This window comes from Danio rerio, chromosome 20, assembly GCF_049306965.1.
Source record: "Danio rerio strain Tuebingen ecotype United States chromosome 20, GRCz12tu, whole genome shotgun sequence".
Lineage (NCBI taxonomy): Eukaryota > Metazoa > Chordata > Actinopteri > Cypriniformes > Danionidae > Danio > Danio rerio.
This window is the reverse complement of record NC_133195.1, coordinates 6,292,501-6,300,461: the sequence shown is the minus strand read 5'-3', so window position 1 is coordinate 6,300,461 and position 7,961 is coordinate 6,292,501. Positions and strand designations below refer to the sequence as shown.

Sequence of the window (7,961 nt, the reverse complement as noted above, 5' to 3'; positions counted from 1 at the left end):
CCAGGGATTCTTTATTTGTGAAAGAATTATTGGAGAAATATTGGAGACTCTAGGGAAGAGAAGTCTAACAGGGAAGGAATTCCCCACCAAGTAATAAGTGTGTCTTTGTTCTTGTAGGACAGTAAAATCACTGCTTATCTGTACATTTTTGTTTTAGCCTGCTTCAAGGAGTGGCTGGGGGCATGAGGAGCCAGAGCTGCAGGCCAGATTTGTAAAGGCTGGACGCTACATTACGGAAAAAATCATGGACTTTAAAAAAAACAACAACAAAAAATTGAACAGTTAATTGATTTATGATGTAAATGAGTTAATAACCCCACTATGAATTATTTTTTAAGTATTATTAAGCATTAGCAAATAATGAATTCATAATTTGTTAAGCACTAACTCTTTGTTAATGGATGTTAGTAAGCAGTTTATAAATACAGCATGTATAATGTGCATAATGATTGTTTTCATACTTTGTTAATGATTTATTTTACATTACTAAATGTTGTATTGCATAATCTGCAAGCCAGTTACTTAAGAATAGCTGGTGTTTTTTTTTTTTAAGATCAAGACATTTGTTTTTTAATTTACATTTTTAAACATATCTTATTACTTAGTCATATAGTAATAGTTACTTTGTATGTTAAGTGCTTTATTAACTTTAAAAAGTCACAAAACTTGATGAAGTCGAGTTAATAAAGCATTTATTAACATACAAATTATTTTATTTATCATATAATTATGCATTTGAATTATCTAAAAAAAAGGTATTTTAAATAACTGGTTTGTTAATAATGCAATACTGAATTTAGTAATGAAAAAATACTTAAGAAAGTATGAAATCGCAATCATTAGGCACACTATACACGTGGTTATAAGTCAAGAATACAGCATGTGTAGCTGTATTTATAAACTGCTTACTAATGCCTATTAATGTTTAGTTAATGCTTAACAAATAATAAATTCACAATTGCTAATGCTTAGTGAATAGTCCATTGTGTGTAGTGTTGCCTGGCCTATTATAAAGGGTTGTTTTTAATTTACTTGTTGAGATAGTGTGTTGTTGTTGTTTTGTAAAAAAAAAAAAAAAGGTTTTGTGTTCATGTTTACCCATTATTTTTAGTAGTATTACTATTATTATTATTATTAAGGTGAGGCAGTGGCGCAGTAGGTAGTGCTGTCGCCTCACAGCAAGGTTTCTGTGTGGAGTTTGCATGTTCCCCCCACCTTCGCGTGCGTTTCCTCCGGGTGCTCCGGTTTCCCCCACAGTCCAAAGACATGCGTTACAGGTGGATTGGGTAGGCTAAATTGTCCATAGTGTGTGAATGTGTGTGTGGATGTTTCCCAGAGATGGGTTGCGGCTGGAAAGGCATCCGCTGCGTAAAAACTTGCTGGATAAGTTGGCGGTTCATTCCGCTGTGGCGACCCCGGATTAATAAAGGGACTAAGCCAACAAGAAAATGAATGAATGAATTACTATTTTTATGATATCATCATTATTAATTATATAAATAAAAACATATAATGTTAATGAATGAAAGTTTGCGTTTTCATGATTTTCATCATGAACAGGCTACCATGCAAAAAATGTTAACTTACACAGATTTTAATGTTACCAGCACGGGATGCTGGTGACCAGCACCAGCATATCATGCTGTTTACCAGCATCAGCATCCCATGCTGGTTACTAGCATACCAGCACCAGCATCTCATGCTGGTGACCAGTATCCCAGGACCAGCATCCCATATGCTGGTCACATCCATATGTTGTGTTTTGATACCGGTATGCTGGTGACCAGCATGGGATGCTGGTGCTGTTATGCTGGTGACCAGCATGCTGTGGTGTATTTGGGGCAGAACATAATGAGGTGTGTCTCATCCTCTATTTGATTTGTGTCACATTGTTTACATATTCTCTGTTCTTGAGGAGTCCAGGATTTTTTATGTCTGCCCTTTTCTATTTCTAGGTCATGATTACACAGGCGATATTTAGAAAGAATATGTTTTTCTTTTAATTGTTTATATGTTAAATAATTGGCCAACTGTGTGGTTCTGTTTAGGGTCGAGTAACATTGAAGTTTAGTTTGGAGGCTGAATTCAGTTTTTAGTTTTCCAAAATAATCATATTTAATGTTTTGTCAATGTATTTGAGAAGGTTTTGCTTGAGGATGGGTTCAAATGAGTTTGAATTTTCTTCAGAGTTTTCTATCGTTGAAGCTCTGAACTGGAGAATGCAGCAGCCCGTGGAGTGCAGCCGAAGGCCAGGCGTAGTGGAGAATGCAGTCAGAGAAAGAAACAAATCCAACAGAGAATCCAGTTCAGAGATGCATCAACAGCAGCCACAAGTCAAAATATGCAGAGAAAAAGAGAAAACAACTCAGAGCTTGACACAACAGGACTACACAAATGATGTTTTATTCATCAAGAAGAAAAAAGCAATACTCACGTCTCCTCTATCGTTGTTGAATGAGACGCTGAACGGTCTGTTTAAATTCAAACTGATTCATTGATGACGAGTAAATTTTGTACAGTGGTCTCATGCTGCTTTAGCAACATTATGACATCGTTGTGACAACCTTCAGCAACAACATAGATCCTCAACCTTTTTACAAGGTTGGTACAACGTTGTAGGAAGGTCGCTATGTTGAGGCAACATTGTGTGTTTGTTGGGATCCCACACAAGACTGCACAAGACTTTGGTCAGCGGAGAAATTAAAATGGTCGTGCCCAACTGAGTCTGGTTTCTCTCAAGGTTTTTTTCCTTCACTCTCCTATCAGTGAATTTTTTTTCGCCTCTGGCTTACATGCTTCAGGATCGGTAGAGCTATGCATCGATGAATTTGCTCTTCAGTGTTTGGACTCTCAGTAATGACTTTAAACCACACTGAACTGAGCTAAACTGAACTGAACTTAAACACTAAAAACTGAACTACCCTGATCCAGTTACTATGACCATTTATGTGAAGCTGCTTTGACACAATCTACATTGTAAAAGTGCTATACAAATAAAGCTGAACTGAATTTAATTGAATCCCAGTTCTGCCCTGCAGGCAATGTTAGAGGTGTTTCTGTGGATATGTATTATGTTTTTAGAAAATTCAAATTGTGTTCGTTTAATTAAACTTTTATTCAAATTTTCAAATTTTAATACTGGTCCCCAATATATAAAATTGGTTTGATATAACAGAGCGATATAATTTAATCCATGTTTTAGTTGGTATCTGTAATTGGCCAAAGCGCGAGACTGAAGCCCCCAGAAGTGGATCTGGATGCCCAGGTAAGTGTAGCTGCTGCAGTGCTCTAGAACTGTACCTCTGTAGGTGAACTGATCTCTCTCTCTCTCTCTCTCTCTCTCTCTCTCTCTCTCTCTCTCTCTCTCTATATATATATATATATATATATATATATATATATATATATATATATATATATATATATATATATATAGTAATTGCTTTATTGCCATGACATTTATAAACCGTACGTTAAAAAAGAACATGAACAAAACATAGTGAACACAGTAAACAGTAGTGGTAATATTCATTCATTTTCTTTTCGGCTTAGTCCCTTTATTAATTCGGGGTCGCCACAGCGGAATGAACCGCCAACTTATCCAACACGTTTTTATGTCCTTCTAGCCGCAATCCATCTCTGGGAAACATCCACACACACAGCCTACACTACGAACAAATTAGCCTACCCAATTTACCTTTACTGCATGTCTTTGGACTGTGGGGGAAACTGGAGCACCCGGAGAAAACACACGCGAACGCTGGGAGAACATGCAAACCTCACACAGAAACGCCAGAGGCTTGCACCAGCGACCTTCTTGTTGTGACGCGACAGCAATACCTACTGCTCCACTGTGTCACCTTGTAATAGTAAACAAAAATTATATTATTCATTCATTCATTTTCTTTTCGGCTTAGTCCCTTTATTAATCCGGGGTCGCCACAGCGGAATGAACCGCCAACTTATCCAACACGTTTTTATGCAGTGGATGCTCTTCCAACCGCAAACCTTCTCTGGGAAACATTCACACACACATTCACACACACACATACACTACACACAATTTAGCCCACCCAATTCACCTGTACCACATGTCTTTGGACTGTGGGGGAAACCGGAGCACCCGGAGGAAACCCACGCGAACACAGGGAGAACATGCAAACTCCACACAGAAACGCCAACTGAGCCAAGGTTCGAACCAGCGACCCAGCAACCTTATTGCTGTGAGGTGACAGCACTACGCCACTGCATTGGCCATATTATTCATACCAATAAAATATATAATAATAGATCAGAATAAACTGTACATTTAACAATCAACATTTTAGAATAGAATAAAGATAAAACAATGATAATCAATATGATTACAATGAATCATTTATAATAATTTAGATGTTTGCAAGCGATGTGTTTTGTGTTTCCCCTAGTAAATATCGAAGTCGTGTTTTATTGTCTAACTTACTGAATTGAGGGTAAATGCACTGGAGTTTGGGGTAGAATGTTTCTCTGATGTGCTGATAGTTTGTGCAGCATGCGAGGAAGTGTTCCTCGGTCTCCACCTGGGCACAGTGTGGGTGCGCGTGCGCAAGCGTACGCATACGCATCTCCACGGAAACGAAAAGTTGTACGCAGCACCGCTTCCATCTCAACCTTGAATCATCAGGGCTTGAACATCATCACTCAAAGAGCGTGAGTATGAATATATCAGAGCAGGAACGTCAATTGTCCCTTTTGTTTTGGGGCTCGAGAGTAGAGGGCCATGTTGTTAGTCTATCAGTAAAAAGATACGGGGCGTCATTTAAAAGTTTACCGTGAAACTAACATAACGTTACCTGACTCTTTGTGTTATTGGTGTGAGGTAAATGTGTTGAGATGTGAAACTGTTTAAAATGTTCATTGTTTGTGAAATTAACTTTATGAGATGAGAGGCCTGTGTGTTGTTTATTCAACAAAGAGGCTGGAGCACTATCATAGACAAACATGTCATAAGTTGTCCTGCTTAAAATGTTTTGCTGGACGTTATTAGTTAAAATGGGCCATATAAGTTTTAAATACGAATTAATCGGATATTGTGTTAAAAGTACCCTCTCTTGCTATGGCTGTTGAGGAGATGCTATTCAGGATTAGCTGGCAGAGTTACGGGCCCTGTGATGCTAACAAACAACAGGCTACATCGACCAAATGAGAACTCCGATTAGACTAACGTTAAAGAGTTTAGTGTCGTAATCTCACGTCTATATCTTAAAATACGAAAAATAAAAGAAACAGTGTATACGTAATTTTAGGTAACTTTATACTATATGTTTTTAGCACCGTATTTCGTTGGAGTGTTAGCCGTTAGCATCATATCTGTCCACCCAAAACAATCCCATACAAACGCGTGATTTAGAGTCTTTATTAAAGTGCATTTACTTAACTTGATTATCGATCGTGTTTTCCCTTTAAATATTAGGCTGAAAGGTTTAGTTATTGATGTTATTCATTGATTATTATTTTTATTATTTATTTTTTATGTTTATATATATATATATATATATATATATATATATATATATATATATATGAGCAATGTCAGCGATATTAATGTGACATTTGCAGTAAAAACGCAAAACATTAATTTACATAGAAAGTATATGTTAATATTATATTGAATCATCTGTTTATATTTTCCAGAACAACTGACCACAGAGTTATGCGATCAGAAAAATATCAATCTGTCAACATGTTTTGTAATTTAAACTAGGAAATTAAACATGCCTTATGGATGTGATTAAATAGTCTGCAAGTTTACAGTATAAAACATACTTTGTAGAAATTCTGTTAATTTAATGGCACAACCCAAAGGAAACAATGCTTATCAAAAGGATAAGAGTCGGCTCTCTATAGAACAAAAATTATAGATTTTATTTCATATTTTTGCATTTATGAGGTAAAATTGTTATGGATGTGACGTGAAATTTCCATTTGAGTGACTTTGGTAAATTAAATATAAGTTTGAAAACATTTCCCAGAGATCGGTTGCAGCTGAAAGGGCATCCTCTGCGTAAAAACGTGCTGTATAAATTGCCGGTTCATTCTGCTGTGGCAACCCCGGATTAATGAGAGGACTAAGCCGACAAGAAAATGAATGAATGAATAAATTTGAAAACATTGAAAGATATTTTTGAGTATCTCTAAATTACTGTAAAATACCTGCTTACACACACAAAAAAACGTAGAAACGATTTCGGTATTTTGGTAAAACTAAAAATTTTTTCAGGGCAAGGTTGACATTTGCATGGAATTGGTCATATATATATATATATATATATATATATATATATATATATATATATATATATATATATATATATAGGCATTTTTATTTTTAAGAACATTATTGATATGGAAATTGTGGGTATAATTTTACATAGTGTTGTAGATCATCACAAATCTTAAGGTTCGAGTCACGGAACGGACCATTTTTTTTGGATCCAATATGTATCCACCTTGCACTAAACTGTGGTTTTAATCTTTACCAAAAACATCAGTGCTTATATCTGAAGTATAAATTGTTATGCCAGTACTTCTGTGATATTTGATTGTAACTTTAGTAACTAAAAACCTGAAGCTTCTCGATCAAATACAGATTTGAATGCCATGCATGGAAGGATTAATAAACACGTAAACCATTTATTTTTGTTGCGTTGGTGTTTTTTATGATTAATAGTGCAGCTTTTGGACCGAATGGGCTACAATCAAAATTCCTTGTCTCAAGCCGATTCAAACGTACCCCATGATGTCAATAGCCCCTTTCACACAGTGATACCAGTAAATAGCCGGAAAATTGCTGGAACGACTTTACCGGTAATTTCAAAAAAGCGCTGTTCACACAGGCAAGGACAATACGGAATTGTTCCGGAAAAGACTGTTCACACATCCATTCCAAAATATCGGTAAATTCTGACATCATTAACCAGAAATGACCACTAAATGGCTGCGCTTGTATTTGTAATCATTTGAAGACATTACAAACTCGGTGGATGGATATATGTTGTGAACAACTTCGATGAAAACAAATAGAAAAACACGTTCACATGTCAAAATATACATAATGTGTGTGTGTGTGTGTGTGCTGGTGGTCACTGGCTGCTTCATGGGCACACGCGACGCATCAAGCAACTGAAGAAAGCAGAGCTTGAAAGTAAACAAACAACTGCTTTTCATACGCATTTTATAGATAATGTTTTACACAGTTGGCATTAAGAAGGAACAATAAATCGTTATCTTACTAACATCTAGAAAAATATTCAAAGACTTTTATATTCATAAACCGCGCAGACGTGAATGCGTCAAAATATTCTGATTGGCTGGAGTAGACGTCTAAAGTCAGCACGTTCTAGACGTGAACGCGATCTTTCCGGCAATTTTCCTTCTGCGTTCACACAGTGCAGCATTTCTGTGAATTACTGGTAATGTTTCAACTTCTTTTTCCGGAAAATAGCCAAAACTAATTTACCAGTATTTTTAAAAAGAGCCTGTTCACACATACAGACCTTTCCAGAAAATTGCAGGTAATTTTTCGGAAAGGTCTTTATGTGTGAAAGGTAGATGTGTAACAATATTTAAAACCAAACTGAAATATCACGATACAACAACCACGATACGTATCGTGGTACTCTCACACCCCCTGCTGCCCATTGTTGAGGTTGACATCACTTGTCTCTAATTTATTGAACCAATTAAAACACATCTTTATCACATTTTATTAAATTGTATTAGTAATCATGAGATTTTGTTCTAAATGTTATATTCTAAAGTTAGTATTTTCCAAGTGCATGTAATGTCATGTGACTTGAGTGAGCGATCACACTCGGTTACTACTGTATACGCAGGATGGATGCTTCGCATAGTATTAAGATTGCAGATCCCCCAGACACATTTAAGTCGCCTGTATGGGAACATTTTGGTTTTCCAGTGGA

At 36.2% G+C, this 7,961-nt stretch overlaps 1 protein-coding gene across 7 annotated transcripts in view; it reads left to right on the top strand.

Annotated features, from left to right (window-relative positions):
* Window positions 1-4,567: 4,567 nt before the first annotated feature.
* The window catches only part of pum2 (pumilio RNA-binding family member 2), a 50,912-nt gene continuing 47,518 nt past the window's right edge, over window positions 4,568-7,961 (top strand). For 6 of the 7 annotated variants that reach the window (XR_012395642.1, XR_012395643.1, XM_073932970.1 and 3 more), the window contains exon 1: window positions 4,595-4,689. The gene's annotated coding sequence lies outside the window, so the exon portion shown is untranslated. 7 annotated transcript variants of the gene reach the window in all.